Source organism: Helianthus annuus, chromosome 12, assembly GCF_002127325.2.
Source record: "Helianthus annuus cultivar XRQ/B chromosome 12, HanXRQr2.0-SUNRISE, whole genome shotgun sequence".
NCBI classification, from domain to species: Eukaryota; Viridiplantae; Streptophyta; class Magnoliopsida; order Asterales; family Asteraceae; genus Helianthus; species Helianthus annuus.
Window position 1 is genome coordinate 21,798,178 of NC_035444.2, and position 22,628 is coordinate 21,820,805.

General features: G+C 34.8%; 1 long non-coding RNA gene and 1 pseudogene across 1 annotated transcript; one reads left to right on the plus strand and one right to left on the minus strand.

Annotated features, from left to right (window-relative positions):
• The window catches only part of LOC110894338, a 44,623-nt pseudogene extending 25,425 nt beyond the window's left edge, over positions 1 to 19,198 (plus strand).
• Positions 19,199 to 20,176: 978 nt separating this feature from the next.
• On the minus strand, positions 20,177 to 21,990 carry LOC118484816. Its single transcript, XR_004874537.1, has 4 exons — positions 21,874 to 21,990; positions 20,953 to 20,981; positions 20,640 to 20,788; positions 20,177 to 20,245 (listed from the first exon to the last, which is right to left on the minus strand). It is a non-coding gene; the product is annotated as an uncharacterized LOC118484816 (long non-coding RNA).
• Positions 21,991 to 22,628: the final 638 nt, after the last annotated feature.

Here is a 22,628-nt window from a genome sequence, read left to right on the forward strand (position 1 = left end):
CTTGTGCTCTCACTCCTGTGTTTTACAAGACAAGGTGTTGGTATTTATACCAAACACAGGTTGTATGGTCGAAGGATCAAGCTGACTGGTCGATAGATCATCTTTCGACCATCAAGCTTTCGAAAGACACATATACCTCGAAGGATCACATATCCTTCGAGGTCCATCCTTCGATGGATATCTTTCGAGCTCATCGAAGGATATTCATAATCCTTCGATGCCTTATCCTTCGACACCAACAAATACAACTATAATTTGTCAAGTAAATACACACACACGGTCAACCGAACAACCCTCTCGTTTGACCACTTCAAACGAGCGGGTCTATACACGTTCGATAGACCGTTTCACTAACTATTACAAATTCAGCGTAAAATAATAACTAATCTATTCGACAAGCATCGGACACAAAATCTGCATCAACAAAACATCACAACATGAACGGACATAAATAGACATTATCATTCTCGGTTCCTAGACATAAACGGATGCTACCCATTCAACCAAAGTCATGAATATTCATTCTATCTAAACATTCCGGATAAAATATGTTAACCGATTATCCATTTCACACATTTTGATTTCACACAATGAAGCATCAATAAGCATACACAACAAACATCATAAACACTAACCAATGGAGATTCAAGGTGTGAGGGGATGATGGATCGATGAGTGAGCTTCCGGTTGGTGATTCCGAGCTAGAGCCGAGGTGTTCTTGTTGTTGGTTGATCCGAGAGGGAGAAGGAAGGAGAGGAAGGTGATCTTGGTTAGGGTTTTAGGGTTTTAGTGAGAGGTAGAGAGTGTGAGAGTGTGAGAGTGTGAGATGTTGCAAAATGGTAAAATGGTGAGGGTTGGCCGGTATATATATCGAGTGGGTCAAGGGTTGTTTCCGGGTGGGCTAAGGGGTGTCAAGGCCCAAACGGCCCATCACTACTGTTCACTCGAGACCGAGCATGTCTCGAGTCGGGTTGAGGTTTCGGCTCTAATATATAACACACACATAAATATCTATATACACATATACATAAATACACATAACATGTAACACAATAGTTCAAATTTTCATTCAAAAACACATATACACGTAAGTTACATCGAAAGGTTATCCGGGAAAAATCCGAAGTGTCACAGATATCGTATCATATAACGTAGTATAGGTCACGTATTGACCTCGTATAAGCCTATAAGTGTGATATCGTATCGTATAGCGTCGTATAGGTCACGTATTGACCTCGTATAAGCCTATAAGTGTGATATCGTATCGTATAGGTGTGGTTTAGGTCACATATTAACCTCGTGTAAGCCAATAAGTGTGATATCGTATCGTATAGGTGTGGTTTAGGTCCCGTCTAATCCTATATACATATACAAGACCTATAGGAAACCTATACAAGACTTATACTACACTATACGATACGATGCGATACGATACGATACTAAACAATAACACCCGTATAGGCCTCTATACGAGACTTATATACTATACACTATACGATACGATATGATGCAATACGATACGATGCAATACGATAAGAGAATTTAATTTAAACGATAATAAAACAATATATTAGTATTATTTACCAATAATATTGTTTTTTTATAAATAATTTTCTTTTTTAATTTTTATAATTCATAATATTTATATTATTTTTTATTTTTATAATTTATATATGTATTATTTACCAATAATATTGTTTTTTTATAAATAATTTTCTTTTTTTTATAAATAAACAAAGGAATACACAATAAAAAAAAATACAAAAATGGAGCTTTATATACGCTCCTTAGAGGTCCCTACGAAGCGTATGAGACCAAAATGACACAACTACCCTTGTATTTGGCTTCGTATAGCCTGAACACAAGGGTATAAAAGACATTTTCAGACCTTTATATACGCTGCGTATAGGTCAATACGCAGCGTATTTAAAGGGTGGTAAAATTATTTTTAACCCCAAACGTGTGGTAAAATTATCTTTTTAACCCTTATAGTTTATATATGCTGCGTATTGACCAATACTCAGCGTATGTAAAGGTCTGAAAATGTCATTTATGCCCTTGTATTAAGGCTATATGAAGCCAAATACAAGGGTAGTTGTGTCATTTTTGTCTTATATGCTGCGTAGTGATCTCTAAGGAGCGTATATAAAGCTCTATTTTTGTTTTTTTTTTGTGTATTCCTTTGTTTATTTGTAAAAAAAAGGAAAATAACACCCGATACGATACTATACGATACGATATAACACCCGTATAGGCCTATAGGTGTGATTTAGTTCCCGTATTGACCTCGTATAAGCCTATAAGTGTGATATCGTATCGTATAGGTGTGGTTTAGGTCACGTATTGACCTCGTATAAGACTATAAGTGTGATATCGTATCGTATAGCATAGTATATGTCCCGTATTGACCTCGTATAAGCCTATAAGTGTGATATCGTATCGTATAGCATAGTATATGTCCCGTATTGACCTCGTATAAGCCTATAAGTGTGATATTGTATCGTATAACGTAGTATATGTCATGTATTGACTTCGTATAAGCCTATAAGTGTGATATCGTATCGTATAGCGTCGTATAGGTCAAGTATTGACCTCGTATAAGCCTATAAGTGTGATATCGTATCGTATAGGTGTAGTATAGGTCGCGTATTTACCTCGTATAACCCTATAAGTGTGATATCGTATCATATAACGTAGTATAGGTCACGTATTGACCTCGTATAAGCCTATAAGTGTGATATCGTATCGTATAACGTCGTATAGGTCACGTATTGACCTCGTATAAGCCTATAAGTGTGATATCGTATCGTATAGGTGTGGTTTAGTGTCACGGCCCCCGACCCGGTTTGACCCGTTTCGGGAGCCGCGGGACAGAAAATCCCGTGGTATTTATTTTTATAGCGGAAGTCTTAACAGGATCGTTTTAAACTTGAAAATTTTGCCCGAGTATTATTTATTTACATTTAGGATAAACCCCGTAAATATCATAATTTCATTATTTTACAAACATGTTTATTTATTTTATTTGAGCCACCACTTCAAGCTTGATAGTGCTCCGTAGCACGTATACTTAATTCAGTAGGTCACCTGAAACATGTTGTAAAAAGGTTTTGTCAGCGGGGAAATACTGAGTGAATCATTCATTTTGATAAAAATGACACATAGTTATAAATTACAGCATAAGAGCGATTACTATGGCAGTATCTTAATTAATATCTGGTCTTGCCACCCGTGTGACGATGGTCATACCACTATTGGGTCCAGTCACCCAATTAGTGACGTTTTGTCACTGTTAGGTCTTATTAGCCTAACCCATGTTAGGGCTTATTGCCTAACCGTGAGAAATTAGTAATGTGCACAATACCCCACTAACCAGCGGTTAAGATAACCACGACTTAATCCCTGTAATTATAACACTTTGAAAATAATTTGGAGTATTGTAAAACAGTTGGCTCACAAACTGTGAGAAAAGAGTTTATAAAAGAGGAATGACTCACCTTGCAGATTTAACGGGCAAGGTATAAGCCTACTGATTAGCCTTGATTTAACCTAATTTAATAATAATGCACACACACAATAGGTTAGTAACTAATTCAGCAGTTACGTCAATTCACGAGATCAAACCCTCACAACGATTAATCAGTGCAATACTTAATAATTCAATCTGATTCACAACGAATAACAGAGCATAGTCCGAATTCGAACAGCACTCAAATATTCAAGTCGAAATCACGACGAATAATCAAAGTACAAGCTCAATTGAGCAGCACCTGGACTATCGTTGGATAGTTATAATCGATCGGATGTTGAATCGTAATAGCGATCGAGTTATTACCCTGATTGTGGCAGCACTTCGTGAATCGTGTGTGTTTTTGTAGTAAATAGTGTATAACTTTGTCTACGAAGTGAATTTCTTCGTCGAATTAACACCAAAATGCAAGTGCCAGACTCCTCTATTTATACCCAAAATTTGACCCTGTCGCGTAGCGCGAGGGGTATCACTATAGGCGTCGCGCTACGCGAGTGGTAATCTATGTTACATGAAATTTGTCCCTGTAGCGTAGCGCGAGGGGTACCCCCATGGGCGTCGCGCTACGCGAGTGGTCACCTATTTTCTATAGGTAGCTTCGTGTCTAAGTAACTTAGCTGAGTTGATAAAATTGTGAAATTCAAAACGGTCAGCAATCTATTTAGATAATCGTAGCTAGGGTTTTGCCCCCCCTGAGTTTTAGGGCCCTGATCCTGATTCTGATTCTGATTGTTCTGGAAATTTTAGGGTTTACGTAGAATCACTTGGGTGTCTCAATTAGGGTTTTCTTAATAGTTAATTACCATCCTAATTATGGATTTTAGGGACAGTTGTTACATCCTCCCCACCTTAAGAAAAATCTCGTCCTCGAGATTTACTGAAATAGATGAGGGTGCTTTCTCTTCATCTTTAATTCCAGTTCCCAAGTGTATTCTGGTCCTCTCCTGGGTTCCTATTTGACTTTTACTAGCACTTAGTCGTTTGTGTTTAAGAAACTTAATTTTCTGATCTTCTATTTGTAGGGGTTTCTCTATGAACTTAAACTTCTTGTTTACCTCTACATCTTGAAGAGGTACGACCAGGGATTTGTTTTGCTAAACTTTTCTTGAGATTGAATATATGGAATACATTATGTACTCCAACTAGGTCTTCGGGTAGTTATGGGTGATAAGCAACTGGTCCTATCCGTTGGACTACTGGAAATGGTCCTATGTATTTTGGACTTAGCTTCCTTTCTTACCAAATTTATAAATTCCTTTCCAAGGAAATACTTTCATTTTGTCTCCAACTCGAACTTCGACGGCTCTTGTTTATTATTTGTATAATTCTTTTAACCGTCTTCAGTCTTTTCTTCGTGATACTGAATATCACAGTCGTAGTCACTGAGGATTTCCTTTTCCTCATGTTTAATTTCTTTTTTTGTTGCTCCAATATATATCTTAAATTCTTATGACCCATATGGATAGTAAACTTACTTAGATAATGTTTCCTAATCTTAAGGGTAACTTGGGGTTTCTAATTTTTTAAGCTTACAAGGGGTAAGGTTTTCTTCGTGCTTTTGCAATTGCCTTGACGCATACACCATTACCTTTTTGTGTTGCATTACCATACATCCTAGTTTCTAGTTTTGAAGTATCACCGTATACCTTTAAAATCTTCTGTTCCTTCTGGTAAGGCTAGGATTTGGAATTTTTGTTAATTTATGCTAGAGGCTTCTTTTGTTTAAGTTCTTATTTAGAATTAACTGTTTTAGCTTAGTTAAGGATATATCTATCTAAGAGAATTCCTTAATAAACTGCCTATAGTATCTGGCTAAATTTACAAGATTCCTAATTTCCATTTAAGGATTGCGAAATCTCCCATTTTAGTGATTTGCTGCTATCTTAGCAGGATCTAAGTGAATACCTTCATGATTCATCATGTGACCTTACGTAATTTATTTCCTGTAATCATAAATACTTCTCCGGCGGGTGCCTGGATTTTCTATAAAGTTCTTATTACGGAGAATTTGAGCAGGGTTGGTTACTACTCAATCTATTTCTAACACACATCAAACTCGGCTAATTTTAAAGGAATTAGATTTGCGAAAAATTCTATGACCTGAGAGTTCTATATTTTCCTTTTTGCCTATTTTGACTGTAAAGATTTGCCTAAGTTTGATTAATGATAAGTTAGGAGTTTGACAGAATGAAGTATTTATAAAACCTTGGTTTGCACCAGAGTTAAATAATACTCGTACCAACTATGATGTCAGGAATGAGTTCAGCTTCCTGAGTAGTTAATTGAAAAGCTCTTGCGTTTTTCTTGGTAGTCCCTTCTGCAGGTTTCGTCTTTTCGTTGGCTGAATTGCCTAATTTCGGGCAGCTTGTTCTGAAGTGTCCGGGTTCTCCGCAATTGTAGCAAGTGATTGCCTTCTTTTTCCTGCAATCCTCTTCTCGATGTCCTGGAATTTTGCAAAAATTGCAGCATCCTTTGCATTTTCCAAAATGCTTTCCTTTGGAGATATCGCAAAATGGAATAATGGAAAATCGCCCGTTTTCTCTTTTCTTAAAATTGTTACTATTACCTATATGAAATTCTTGGGAAATTTTCTGGGCTAAATCCTTCCTCCTATTTTCTTCCCGTGTGCGTACCACTCCGTCAGTTAGAGTGTTAGCTAATTCTACCGCATCGTCAATTGTGCGAGGTCTCGCAGCTTTGACAATGTCACGAATCTCACTAATCAAACCCCAGATATAGCGAGAGATAAGTACCGGTTCCGGCGAAGCCAGAGTAGGTACAATTCTGGCATACTCAAAGAATTTTGAAGTATACCCTCGGCAATCTACGTCCACCATTCGGTGACTTAAAAACTTATATGCCATTTGCTCTTTTTCATATTCGGGACAGAATTTCCTCTCTATTAATCGCTTAAATTCTTCCCACCCCATGGCATAGGCTACGTCACTTCCTTTGGCTTGTAACACTGTATTCCACCATTCTAACGCTTCTTCCTTGAAAAGGTGTGAAGCGTACATAACCTTATCTTCCTCAACACATTTACTTATTCTGATTACTGCCTCGGTTTTCTCTAACCAATGCAGTGCCGCAGTTGCCCCTTCATTGCCTGCGAACTCTACGGGTTTACAGGCAAGAAACTCCTTATAAGTGCAACCAGGCGTTGCAGCTTTCCTTTTCTTAGGGAGCGGAGCTTGTCGCGGTTCTTTATCATGATTAACATAATCATTGCCTCCGTTTACGCTATTACTGAAATTATCTTCAGAAATACGTTTGCTAGGAATGATTTGCTGTGGTTCTACGGGATTTTTAACAGCAGTGACAATTGCTGGAATAGCGTTGGCTATCCCCTGAGCAATCATTGTTGGAATAGTATTGGCTATCCCTTGAGCAACGATATTTTCTATATCCTGCCTAGTCATATATTGACCCCCTGATTGTTGCTCGGATTGATTATCCTCATTAACTGGTTCGTTATTAGCGTTTTCCATTGGACAACTAATTGTATATATATATATAATTGTATTAGTATCAAATAAATAACAAGTATACACAAAATTATTATATAGTTTTATATAGCCAAACTATTGATTTCTCGAAATAATAATATGTCTTACAAAATTTTATTCGTAAAAATGTTACAGACTGATTTTGACTATTATTATTACACAATCCTTGTTTCATAAGTCTCCTATTCTTTGGTAAATGATTAATAACAGTGTTTCCTCTTAGGAGATCTATTCCTCAATTTCTTAGATCTTATTCCCAGTATACATTAATTCTTAGTCAAAGTGGCGGAGTCTAGCTATATTCTTGTTACTTATTGGTGGATTTTGGTTCTGGATTGAACTGAGGAAAAAACTTATAGGGATTGTTTTGTAGCTGTATTTCCTGAGTCAACCATTCGTCTATTTTGAAAGGTTGCGAGTGTACTGAAAGGTTTGGAATAGCTGGTTCTAAGTTCATTGATAGTTGTGTTTCATTAATAGTCTTGGTAATACTATAGTCTGTTAATGTAAAATCTAACTCTTCTTGAGATGGTAACCCCTTAATTTGCCTAGAACTTTCCTCAATTTCCGGTTTTTTAGGCTCGAGAGGTAAAACATTAAATTCTATAGGTTCTTCTATGTCTGGTATATATCTATTAAAATCTCTGGAAACTTCTACTCTTACTGGATAGAGATTTAAATTCTGAAGGGTATCTTACAAATCACTCATGCTATTTTTTTGCATACTACACACAATTATTACGTCAGAATTTATAACAAATTTTGATAGAAATATGTGTTTAACTACCAGAACAATTAGAATGTTAAAGTACTCTAAATTTTATTTATAATTTATATATATACTGAATAAGACTTCTAGACTTGTAAAGGCACTAAAATTTTAGTCTAATTTATTTATTAATTGCTAAACATATAAAATCTGTTCCATACTATATGCAATTAATCAGATAATAAAGCACATAATCACAAAATAGCAATTTAATAAAATTAAGTATTTTCTAAATACTTAATAGGCTTAAATCAGTGGCTTGATTAGTGGCTCTGATACCACCTTTTTCTGTCACGGCCCCCGACCCGGTTTGACCCGTTTCGGGAGCCGCGGGACAGAAAATCCCGTGGTATTTATTTTTATAGCGGAAGTCTTAACAGGATCGTTTTAAACTTGAAAATTTTGCCCGAGTATTATTTATTTACATTTAGGATAAACCCCGTAAATATCATAATTTCATTATTTTACAAACATGTTTATTTATTTTATTTGAGCCACCACTTCAAGCTTGATAGTGCTCCGTAGCACGTATACTTAATTCAGTAGGTCACCTGAAACATGTTGTAAAAAGGTTTTGTCAGCGGGGAAATACTGAGTGAATCATTCATTTTGATAAAAATGACACATAGTTATAAATTACAGCATAAGAGCGATTACTATGGCAGTATCTTAATTAATATCTGGTCTTGCCACCCGTGTGACGATGGTCATACCACTATTGGGTCCAGTCACCCAATTAGTGACGTTTTGTCACTGTTAGGTCTTATTAGCCTAACCCATGTTAGGGCTTATTGCCTAACCGTGAGAAATTAGTAATGTGCACAATACCCCACTAACCAGCGGTTAAGATAACCACGACTTAATCCCTGTAATTATAACACTTTGAAAATAATTTGGAGTATTGTAAAACAGTTGGCTCACAAACTGTGAGAAAAGAGTTTATAAAAGAGGAATGACTCACCTTGCAGATTTAACGGGCAAGGTATAAGCCTACTGATTAGCCTTGATTTAACCTAATTTAATAATAATGCACACACACAATAGGTTAGTAACTAATTCAGCAGTTACGTCAATTCACGAGATCAAACCCTCACAACGATTAATCAGTGCAATACTTAATAATTCAATCGGATTCACAACGAATAACAGAGCATAGTCCGAATTCGAACAGCACTCAAATATTCAAGTCGAAATCACGACGAATAATCAAAGTACAAGCTCAATTGAGCAGCACCTGGACTATCGTTGGATAGTTATAATCGATCGGACGTTGAATCGTAATAGCGATCGAGTTATTACCCTGATTGTGGCAGCACTTCGTGAATCGTGTGTGTTTTTGTAGTAAATAGTGTATAACTTTGTCTACGAAGTGAATTTCTTCGTCGAATTAACACCAAAATGCAAGTGCCAGACTCCTCTATTTATACCCAAAATTTGACCCTGTCGCGTAGCGCGAGGGGTATCACTATAGGCGTCGCGCTACGCGAGTGGTAATCTATGTTACATGAAATTTGTCCCTGTAGCGTAGCGCGAGGGGTACCCCCATGGACGTCGCGCTACGCGAGTGGTCACCTATTTTCTATAGGTAGCTTTGTGTCTAAGTAACTTAGCTGAGTTGATAAAATTGTGAAATTCAAAACGGTCAGCAATCTATTTAGATAATCGTAGCTAGGGTTTTGCCCCCCCTGAGTTTTAGGGCCCTGATCCTGATTCTGATTCTGATTGTTCTGGAAATTTTAGGGTTTACGTAGAATCACTTGGGTGTCTCAATTAGGGTTTTCTTAATAGTTAATTACCATCCTAATTATGGATTTTAGGGACAGTTGTTACATTTAGGTCACATATTAACCTCGTGTAAGCCAATAAGTGTGATATCGTATCGTATAGGTGTGGTTTAGGTCCCGTCTAATCCTATATACATATACAAGACCTATAGGAAACCTATACAAGACTTATACTACACTATACGATACGATACGATACTAAACAATAACACCCGTATAGGCCTCTATACGAGACTTATATACTATACACTATACGATACGATACGATGCAATACGATACGATGCAATACGATAAGATAATTTAATTTAAACGATAACAATATAATATATTTGTATTATTTACGAATAATATTCTTTTTTTATAAATAATTTTCTTTTTTAATAAATAAACAAAGAAATACGATAATTTAATTTAAACGATAACAAAACAATATATTAGTATTATTTACCAATAATATTGTTTTTTTATAAATAATTTTCTTTTTTAATTTTTATAATTCATAATATTTATATTATTTTTTATTTTTATAATTTATATTTGTATTATTTACCAATAATGTTGTTTTTTTATAAATAATTTTCTTTTTTTTATAAATAAACAAAAGAATACATAATAAAAAAATACAAAAATGGAGCTTTATATACGCTCCTTAGAGGTCCCTACGCAGCGTATGAGACCAAAATGACACAACTACCCTTGTATTTGGCTTCGTATAGCCTGAACACAAGGGTATAAAAGACATTTTCAGACCTTTATATACGCTGCGTATAGGTCAATATGCAGCGTATTTAAACTTTGTGAAAAAATGATCCCTCAAACCTACCAAAATGACCAAAAAAATCTAATGGTTTATATACGTTGCGTATTGACCAATACGCAGCGTATATAACCCTTGTTTTCTGTGCAATGATTGGTTGTCAGGCACTGAAATCCATGGTTTATATACGCTGAGTATTGGTTAATACGCAGCGTAGAGGGTTAACCCTATACGCTGCGTATTGACCAATACGCTGCGTAGATAAATCCTAAATTTGCTAGGGTTTGGTGTGCCAATAGGCACTTTAGTGTGCCAATAGGCACACCCTTAATAAAAGGAGTATTAGTTTGAATTTCTGCGGGGTTGCATTAATGTAGTGAGATTATAAACATATATATGCTAAGTTTTCCTCTCTTCATAATGTACATAAAAAGATGTTAAACTCTTACCCTTCAAGTTTGTTTAATATAAACTTTGATAGTCAGTTGTTAACGAACGTTTATCAAAGCAAGCAAGCTAGCAGCAAACATATATATAATAAGATAAGCAATACAGGTACCTGGAAGACAACCAAGATACTAGTCACCGTGAAACATTGCAAGGCTTCATCAAGTCGCATGGTTACTCTGAATCATTCCAAAAGGCTTATCTTGTAAGCAAACTTCAAAACTCTATTATCCAACATTCTTCAGTAAGCTTATAATCTCCTAACATATATATATATGCCACAGGTACCAATGTGCTATTCAATTTGGCCTTACCCTGCGGAACAAATCTTAGGTTTCTCTGCATTTTAGTTCTCTCTTCCCTTCGCAGTCAGCACTTGCTTCAGTTACAACTCTTCTCGAAACCAATTAAGTTGCATAATAAGGCATATACAAGTAAAAGAAGGTTAAGGGTATGTTTGACATGGAGCTTTTAGGGGCTTTTAGGGGCTTTTAGGAGCTTATAGTTTTAAGCTTTTAAGAAAAAACTCTTACTTAATAAAAAGTCTTGCTTGGTTGAAGGAGCTTGAAGCTTTTAAGTTAGAAGCTTGAAGCTTTTGGTTGAACGCTCCTACTAGTAGCGTTTAGAAGGAGCTACAAGCTTTTAGGGAAAAATGACTATTTTGACCTCTAAAGATAATGAACTTTTTAATGCATAAACTTTTTAAATTTTTAGTTATGTCTATTTTGGTCATTCTATACATTTTATTAAAAGCCCCATCTACTTTGCCAAACACTAAATATATCTAAAAAGCTATAGCTACTAGCTACTAAATAGTATGTTGTATTTCATGGATGATCAAAACATATATGTTTGCGTGTCTCACACACACACATATATACATACACAAGTTCAATACAAAACGAAAAATAAATAGAAAAGTGCAAGAAATGAATAAATTTGAAATGTATATATAACACGTATATGTTACTTTCTAACCCATTTTCTTTCACTATTTCGTTAAATCAACATAGTAATGCGCACAAATGTCTTCTTCTTGCCCAGAATCTTCTTGATGAACACAATGAATGAATAAACACAAACTAACCTTTGATTTCTTAATGAATAATGATTGTGAGTGTATATGTATGTTTACAATTGAAATATCTAACCCTATTTATACTAATCGAAAAGGTGCGATGAAAGGACGTGTCTCCTCATTGAAAAGTCACGTCTGATGAACATGTGGTGGTGCCGCCTTCTGAATCGATGCGTCCCTGATGGATTTGTCGATTCATCAAGTTGTAGGTTATAAACTTATATTGTGTCACCTTCAGTCCTCGTACTTCTATAACTAATCTAATTACAACTTAAACTAACTAATAACTATCTACTTAAACTACCCGCTACTTTTGGTCCACATGGATTAAGGAAATACATATCAATATTCCCCCCTAATTTCTTAATCCATGCCTACAACATCTTCATGCTTCAGCATCTTCATTCTCCAATAGAATGAAGTCTTCTTCCACTTGATCTTCTTTACTTAAACCTAGATCTTTCTTTTTGACTTGATTACCATCATGTGCTTCTCCATCTTTATCACGAACTTGTTGTAGTAGATTCTTGCAGTTTTCTTTGATTGCCATTAGGAGGGTTGGCTCCTCGTCTTCTTGCACGAAATTTGATTCCTCTCCTCTTTGGTTTGATTCAGGACAATCTGAGGCATAATGACCAAACTTCTGGCAATTATAGCATTTTATTTTGCTTAAATTCTTCCCAAACTTCCTTCGGTTGCTTTTATTCTTGTAAGCATTCTGTGAGGCACTCTCTTCCCTTCTTTGTTGTCTATAATTATCATGTGAAGGATCGTCATCACTTCTTCTTGTCTGAACTTTCCATCACACCACTTGCCTTGTGATGAATTGAACTTTCCTTGTCTGTTCCCAAAATGCCTTCCATGACCATAGTTCTTGTCGCGTCGTGTGAACATAAGTTTCTCTTGATTGTCTACCGGGTTTTCATCCACTAGATTTGTCCTTTCTCCAAAGGCTTTCAATCTTCCAATTATTTCATCTAGGGTTGTTTCTAGATCAGCGAATTGTTCAATGGTTGCAACGATATGAACGAACCTTCTCGGTACAGAACTTAGAAGTTTTCGTACTAAAGTTGGTTGATCAAATGTAGAACCAAGAGCACTTGCCCTAGTGACAATACCATTAAGCCTTGCGGTGAACGAATCGATAGTATCATCTTCCTTCATTTTCAACATCTCAAACTCTGTTTTGAGTGTTTGAAGACGTACCTTCTGCACTTAATCTACACCGACGTGCCTTGTCTTTAATAAATCCCAAATTTCTTTGCACTCTTGCAACTTGTATTATCACATCTTCCGGTACTGCTTGAAATAGATACGTAGTTACTGTCATGTCCTTTTTTCATCGAGTTACGTATTTTCCTTTGGTTCTATCATTTCCCATAATCCGTTTGCCCGAAGTATGGTTTTGATACGGATTACCCATACCGTATAGTTTGTAGACCTTAAACTAGGACACTGAAATTGGGAGAATGAACTACCCTCTTTAATTACTACCGCATTTGACGGAGAGGCTCCTCCTGAATCCGCCATAATTTTTTCCCAACAATTTTTACTTACTATACTTTGGTTTTCTCCTAAAACCAAAATCTATGATTCCAAAGTTCACACTAACTTTCTAACGAAATCAAACCAATTTCTAAACCTTATATAAATTCTAGAAAAAATAGAACGTAGAACCTGGAATTTGCGAACCAACGTAATACTTCTCTTATCGTCATTCTCCTCAAGATTCTCTGAATTTTATTTTCAAAATAAGCAACGAACCTCTTGGTTGTGTTTTTTTTTTCTTTTCTGCCTTGAAACAAACAACAACGACAAGTCTTTCCTTTATTTCCAATTGACCGAAACAACAACAATCCACTTAATTGCGCCAAATAACAAATGAACACAACCCTGAACCTGTTTAATTCGTGACTGTCTAAGTACAAACAAAAACAACCCAAACACACTTGATTTGCGACTAAACTTCACAACCGAACACCCTCTTGATGCTTTGATTTCTTGCGGTAAAACTGACGACAAAAACTTCTGAGATATTGTCTCTTTTGCAAATTTCAAACAACCCAAACTTCTCTGATTCGCGATTGTTTCTACAAACCACAATACAAACCTTTGATATTTGCTTTCGTCTTCTTAACCCGATTTGCAGCCTCTTTCCTTGATTTGAATTAACAAAAAATACAGAATCCAAACACCATCTGATCGGATCAAAATCGAACACCCTCCAGATGATCGATTAACGAACGAACTACAATCGTAGCTGCTTGATGCGATTGGTGTTAAAAACTTAATAAGAACAACCTAATCAATGCCTCATGCGTTATCAGAATTGTAAAGAACGAAATTCAACCATCCGCTTGATGACCGTCTTTCGAAAACAAATTTGAGCCCTAGGCTCTGTTACCAATGTTGCCCAGAATCTTCTTGATGAACACAATGGATATAACAATGAATGAATAAACACAAACTAACCTTTGATTTCTAAATGAATAATGATTATGAATGTATATTTATGTTTACAATTGAAATATCTAACCCTATTTATACTAATCGAAGAGGTGTGACGAAAGGAGGTGTGTCCTTCTTGAAAAGTCGCGTCTGATGAACATGTGGTGGTGCCTCCTTCTGAATCGATGCGTCTCTGATGGATGTGTCGATTCATCAAGTTGTAGGTTATAAACTTACATTGTGTCACTTTTAGTCCTCGTACTTCTATAACTAATCTAATTACAACTTAAACTAACTAATAACTATCTACTTAAACAACCCGCTACTTTTAATCCACATGGATTAAGGAATTAGATATCAATACTTATGTGTTTCTCAAGAAGGTTCTCTACTTAAAATTGGTTTATCTATATATCTATGTGTAACATAGCAAACATCTTGCAACACAATAAGGCGCACAAACGTATTATGTGTTTCTCAAGAAGGACTTGACTGGTGGTTGTTAATTGCCGGCGGCAGAAAGAGAAAGGAGTGGGACGGTTGTAATTGTGTATTAGAATAGGAGATACAAAGAGATTATATAGACTACATAGTTACACTCTAATCGATCCCTCTAATATATACAAATACATATATTCACTAATACCGAGCAATATTCTCTATATAAAATTTGTGGAACTATATTTGGGACATGTATGAAGAAAAAAGAAAATTATATATAGCTTATATTGTGCATCTTTATCAGGTTTTTGGTCGCCCTCAATGGCTTACGGTCAGAAGTCGTTCACGTACTTTTGTTACAAAGGTGAACATTTTATTTTCCCTCAATCTATTTCACTGTTAGACCATCCTGACTATATATATGTTGGAATGAATTGAATGGCAGGGCAAAGAGGATCTCGAACGTAAAGGCTGCTAAATAAGAATAGGTTGCACAGTTCAATCCGTGTTAAAATTTGAAAGTGGTAAATAATTGCTTTAATTTATTAACTATAGTTGTATTCTTTTGAATTTGACCATATTGCCATATGATGACACTTATGCTCAGTGAATCAGTGTCGCGCTCTTGTTTGGGATACTTAAATAATACACAATTTGCTATTGGTGTCTTGGCACCCGTGATGACTATGTAAATCCACCATTGGCTATTAGGTGGTCATGTGCCTTTTTCTATGTCACTTTGATCATGTTTGATGGAAAAGATGGAAAATTAGTTCCTTGGTCTGGCCACTGAATTTTGTGTGCTTTGTTAATAGAGAACAACTAACCATGAAAAACTATTACGTGAGGTTCAATGAGGAACCCGAAATAAATGAAGAATCAGGGAACCACTAATTTTACATGTAAAAAAATTATTAATATTCATTTTTGTAAACATAGGTAGAAGCCATTCAAATGCAAAAATTAATTGTTGTACTTTTTTTAATCTTTTCTTTGTTTTATTTTTTTTTCTATATGTGTTTATATAGAAAATCAACAAAAAGATATGATTAAAGTTATTTTTTACATGTAAAAATGATTTTTTATGAGTTGTTTTTGTTTTACCCTTGGTTCTTCGATTCCCTTTTTGTGGTTCTTGAATGAACTCATCTATATCTATATGTATATATATATATATATGTATATATCAAACCATGGGTAGTATTTCTCCAACAAAATTGCCATCTTTAATTTAAGGCGCGGTTATGACATACACTATTACACCATATGTTACAATGTAAAGTTTGGGATTTTAAAATGTTTTTTTTTATCTAGAGTAATGTACTTGCTATCTAAATTCCTCTCATTTAGTATCTCATAGTGGTACTAAATAATGTCCAGAGTAAATACTAGTTGAACCACGATTGAATGTTACAAAAATACGAACAGGTTGGGTGATAAGCTGTGAAGATGTCTCAAGAAAAATTTAATGGATGCATAATAACCACACATGCCCCAGATGCTCTCACATTGCTAGGAGAACAAGCTTCATATAAAGAAAAAATCAATACTCGGCGCTTTTAATTATTTATCTACATGTTGCACTAAATTAAGTACTTTCATATTTGAATGTACACAACAGTTCTACTTCTCATGATACCATTTTAATGATGATTAGAAATGCAGACTAATTAAAGTCTTATTTGCAGTGATATGTTTCTACATCGTGACGCAAAATTAATGCCCCGAAACCAAACAGCATGGAGCGCATGGAACTTCCGTGAAACAGTGGATAACAAAGTATGCTTAACTTACTGGCTCAATGCGATCCAGGTACATATGATGCCATCTCATACTTTATGATTAGTTCATCTATTTAATTATGAAGATGGTGTAGAACCTGTTTGAATGTCGTATGCCTACTTCATTTTGAGTGCATTTGTGATCTAGTGCAACAACCCTTTAGTTATTTATATGAAATGCAGAACATCGATGACAAGGGACTACCTTTTCTTGTTACAATTAACTTTCCCCAAACTCCAGAGAGTACGGTACTTAAGTGGTCAATTGGATATCTAGTTCCATCGCTTGCTGCATCAAAGGCTTCACTTGACCTTCATACCATTCAAGGAAAGAGAAACATTGTGTTTTGTGGAGCTTACCAAGGTATTCTTACTTATGCAACCAACCTACATTTTTTACCAACAAATGTCATCTAAGTCTTACCTATTAATGCAGCCATGTTACATTGTTACATTCTGTTACCAATTTATCCAATATTTTACCTATTTAGAAGGTAGTAGGTTCCCATTGGAAATTTAAATGCCGATGTGTAAGCAGTAATGACACCTAAGAAATGATATTTCATATATATTGTTGATGTGTGTAAACAACCATGAATGGTGAATTGCACACATAGCAAAATTATTGGTAGGGTCCTTTGTTTTAAAAAGTGTGAGGCGCTCCTAGACGTTTAGGTCCAAAAAGCCAATTCATGAATTCATGGGGCATTAAGAGCAGTGACGGATTCATAATTTTTTTTACGAGCAACACAAATTGATTGAGTTAAAACAAGGCGGGTCAAAACCGCCCGGGTTAAATTGGGACATGTAAAACAAATTCATACTCAACCACTTAATAATGAAAGTTTATTCGTACTTATTTACTTAATAATATGATAATGTTGAGAACAATTTAAGAGCATTCCAAAAAAAGCCAAAAACAAATAATAACTTTGATGTTTGGTATAATACTTTTTATTGAATTAATTAAAAATAAATAAAGTAAAAGAAAATAGTAAGTCGGCCAAATTAAATTAAGTAAGAAATGCACAAATATATTTTACGAATATTCATTATCTGAAAATTTCAAGTAATTTTTATGCAAGAGTCGGCAGACTTTTACCTTATGTAATCTTGTGAGTATTCAGAATTTTACCTACTTTTCATTAATAATTGAATTTTACCTACTTTTCATTAATAATTTTGTCTGTGTTAATTATTTCTTGCTTCAGTTGTGCATCACATTAGCTCTATGCGAACTCATACTTGATTCTTATAGGTTATGGATTCAATGAGGATGGGTGAAGGTAACATAACTTGTTAATGAAACCTTACTGAACAATTTTGTATCAAAGTATCTAGTATCTTGTGAAGAGTTTGTTTAAGGTTCCATATTGTATTTAACATAAGGGAACAATGACACATCATGTATGAAAAACATTGATACACATCTCACACAGGGGCGGACTTAAGACATAGTGAAGGTGGGCGGGCGCACCCCCGAGAAAAAAAAATTTAATGCTAAGTTCCGTCGAAAATCCCGTTCGCACCCCTTGGAATTTTTCGTCCGCACCCTTGGAATTTCTGTCCGCACCTCTTGGAATTTTTCGTCTGCACCCCTTAGGTAAAAAGTGTTATCAATTTATATTTTAAATTTTTTTAGTAAACTCAAATTAAAAAAAAATACTTTCTAAATTATATAACTTTTAATACCTAAATAACTAAACCCAAATACCCAATACCTTTAACTAGCCACTACTAAGTCTTAGCCCAATAAACAAACCCAACAAATTAACAATATTTCAAACTAAAATAAAATAAATAAGCCCAAAACCCTTATTACATATTCTCTCCCGCTCTCTCTATCCTCCCTGCACGCCAGCGATCAGAACATCATCGACAACAGTGAACAGTCAGCAGCCGCATACCACCGTAATCAGCCACCGTACCACCGCCGACCGAACACGGGTAAATTTCTTTGTTATTTTTGATGAATTTTGGTTGATATTAGCCGCATACTAACCATGACAGTAGACATGTGCTTCATTTTGTTTTTCATTATGTTATATGGTGGGATATATTTTGTTAGTGATGATATTTTGCCTTTTATTATAGTCGCATACACCACACAGCAGATCTGGTTGGTTATATTTGTTAGTGAAGAATGTTTGGCTTTTTCTTTTTATGGTGTATATGTTGTTTAGATGATTTTTAGGGTTATTTACATTATGATTTCTAGGGCTTGAATAGTTGATATATTATGTTTTGGATAGATTTCAAAAAATGAAAACCCGTAGGGTGACGTTTTAATTATGTTTGTAACAAGGTTTGACATATTTTTGATGATTATATAAATTTAGTTCGATGTTCTTTTGTTTTACATGACCCGACCCGACCCTACCCGATACGAACCGATTTTTTACTTATATATATTGGGGCCTAAAATTTTTAAAAATGTTCCGCACCCCATAGAAAAATTCCTGGGTCCGCCACTAATCTCACATCGATTTTTAAGTTGTTGCAGGCCGGCATTGTTGCAGCAAACACAATGCTTAATAAGAGTTAATGATATTCTCAACAACCCTAATCAGATGGTACCTTCTTTCATGGAAGCCAGTGCACGGTCGTTGATTGTTAAGTTTCTTCAAAATTACATTATCCTTGGAACTTTAATGTGAGCCATACACTAATACATACAATCTTCTCAAGAGAGAGTGTCACCTTTTTTTTCTTTTCTAGTTAGGAATACTTACATTAACTTCATGTGACCAAATTCTTTCATAACTAAAGTAAGGTGCACAAGTATAAACAAGATGAGAAACTAGATCAAATTAGTGCACCCAATAAAGAACACTCATATATACACACAAACAAAAGAAGGTTAGTTTGAAACTTTAATGATCGATTTCTTGATAAACGAACTCTCAAAATCAATCACATTACATACGGAGTATACGTCCCACATTTAGAACTAATGGAAACAGAGAGAAATTTAGAAAGTGCTCATTAGATCACAAAACATTAGCATCTTGCCTAAAATCTAATTCATTTCACTTTAATTTGTACAGTTTAATTGAAGAAGGGGTACAGTGTTCAAGTTTGAAGGGAGCAAAAAGGAAAGTTCGTTAAAAGTTCATTTAGAAGTTCACAGTCCCCAACTTTATTGGAAGGTAAATGCTCTAAATTTGCTTTTGGCTCTTTCTTACAATGTAACGCATTCAGAAATATTTTTTCTTCTCAATTCAACCCTACATTATATATATGTATATTTTATTTAATATTGTTGTAAGTACACATGGATAAAGAGTTAATTACATAGTTAGTCTGTGTGATTTACACAAACTAACAATCTAAGGTACTAATAGTTTAAAATCACTTTTTAGGGTACTAACTTTCCATTTTTTAACATGTGGGGTATTAACGTTAATTTCCTGTTTAACTATTACTACTTTAGATTGTTAGTTTGTGTAAACCACACGGACTAACTATGTAATTAACTCTTTATCCATGTGTACTTACAACAATATTAAATAAAATATACATATATATAATGGAGGGTTGAATTGAGAAGAAAAAATATTGCTGAAAGCGTTACATTGTAAGAAAGAGCCAAAAGCAAATTTAGAGCACTTACCTTCCAATAAAGTTGGGGACTGTGAACTTTTAACGAACTTTTCTTTTTGATCCCTTCAAACTTGAACACTCTACCCCCTTCTTCAATTAAACTGTACAAATTAAAGTGAAATGAGTTAGATTTTAGGCAAGATGCTAATGTTTGGGGGTCTAATGAGCACTTTCTAAATTTCTCTCTGTTTCCATTAGTTCTAAATGTGGGACGTATGCTCCGTATGTAATGTGATTGATTTTGAGAGTTCCTTCATTAAGAAATCGATCATTAGAGTTTCAAACTAACCTTCTTTTGTTTGTGTGTATATGTGAGTGTTCTTTATTGGGTGCACTAATTTGATCTAGTTTCTCATCTTGTATATACTTGTGCACCTTACTTTAGTTATGAAAGAATTTGGTCACATGAAGTTAATGTAAGTATTCCTAACTAGAAAAGAAAAAAAAGATGACACTCTTTCTTGAGAAGATTGTATATAGTAGAGTATGACTCACATTAAAGTTCCAAGGGTAATGTAATTTTGAAGAAACTTAACAATCAACGACCGTGCACTGGCTTCCATGAAAGAGGGTACCATCTGATTAGGGTTGTTGAGAATATCATAACTCTTATTAAGCATTGTGTTTGCTGCAACAATGCAGGCCTGCAACAACTTAAAAATCGATGTGAGATGTGTATCAATGTTTGTCATACATGATGCGTCATTGTTCCCTTTCGTTAAATACAATATGGAACCTTAAACAAACTCTTCACAAGATACTTTGATACAAAATTGTTTAGTAAGGTTTCATTAACAAATTATATTACCTTCACCCCATCCTCATTGAATCCATAACCTATAAGAATCAAGTATGAGTTCGCATAGAGCTAATGTGATGCACAACTGAAGCAAGAAATAATTAACACAGACAAAATTATTAATGAAAAGTAGGTAAAATTCAATTATTAATGAAAAGTAGGTAAAATTCTGAATACACACAAGATTACATAAGGTAAAAGTCTGCCGACTCTTACATAAAAATTACTTGAAATTTTCAAATAATGAATATTCCTAAAATATATTTGTGTATTTCTTACTTAATTTAATTTAGCCGACTTATTATTTTCTTTTACTTTATTTATTTTTAATTAATTCAATTAAAAGTATTATACCAAACATCAAAGTTATTATTTGTTTTTAGCTTTTTTTCCGAATGCTCTTAAATTGTTCTCAACTTTATCATATTATTAAGTAAACAAGTACGAATAAATTTACATTATTAAGTGGTAGAGTATGAATTTGTTTTACCTGTCCCATTTTAACCCGGGCGGTTTTGACCCGCCTTGTGTTAACTCAACCAATTTGTGTTGCCCGTCAAAAAAAATTATGAATCCGTCACTGCTCTTAACGCCCCATGAATTTATGAATTGGCTTTTTGGACCCGTCTAGGAGCGCCTCACACTTTTTAAAACAAAGGACCCTACCAATAATTTTGCTATGTGTGGAATTCACCGTTCATGGTTGTTTACACATATCAACAATATGTATGAAATATCATTTCTTAGGTGTCATTACTGCTTACACATCAGCATCTAAATTTCCAATGGGAACCTACTACCTTCTAAATAGGTAAAATATTGGATAAATTGGTAACAGAATGTAACAGTGTAACATGGCTGCATTAATAGGTAAGACTTAAATGACAATTGTTGGCAAAAAATGTAAGTTGGTTGCATAAGTAAGAATACCTTGGTAAGCTCCACAAAACACAATGTTTCTCTTTCCTTGAATGGTATGAAGCTCAAGTGAAGCCTTTGATGCAGCAAGCAATGGAACTAGATATCCAGTTGACCACTTAAGTACCGTACTCTCTAGAGTTTGGGGCGGGTTAATTGTAACAAGAAAAGGTAGTTCCTTGTCATCGATGTTCTGCATTTCATATAAATAACTAAAGGGTTGTTGCACTAGATCACAAATGCACTTAAAATGAAGTAGGCATACGACATTCACACAGGTTCTACACCATCTTGGTAATTGAATAGATGAGCTAATCATAAAGTATAAGATGGCATCATATTGTAAAACCCTTATATTTACTTAACAATTTTCGTATAATTTACGAAAATAAACGGATAATTAGAATTTCAATACATTGAAAATACGGGTTTCATTAAACTTTATTTACAGAATTAAAACTATACAAGATAACATGTTTGAGTTCGTCATTTAACAAAACAGCGATACATAGTGCGGAAGCTTATTTCTTGATCGTGTTCGGTTCTTCGTTGTGCTTGATCATCCTCCGGTGCTAAAATCATACCTGAAACTCATAAAACATGAGTTGGATTAGTCATATGTAACTTAGAACATATTTAAACGAGTCCAGGAAGCGAAACTGATTAAAATAAATTTTTTTGCTAAATCAGGGTTCTGTCGCGTGTCGCGGAGGAACCAGGTTGTTCCTTCGCGTGTCGCCTGGGAAACCAGTTTCCAGCAGGTTGCA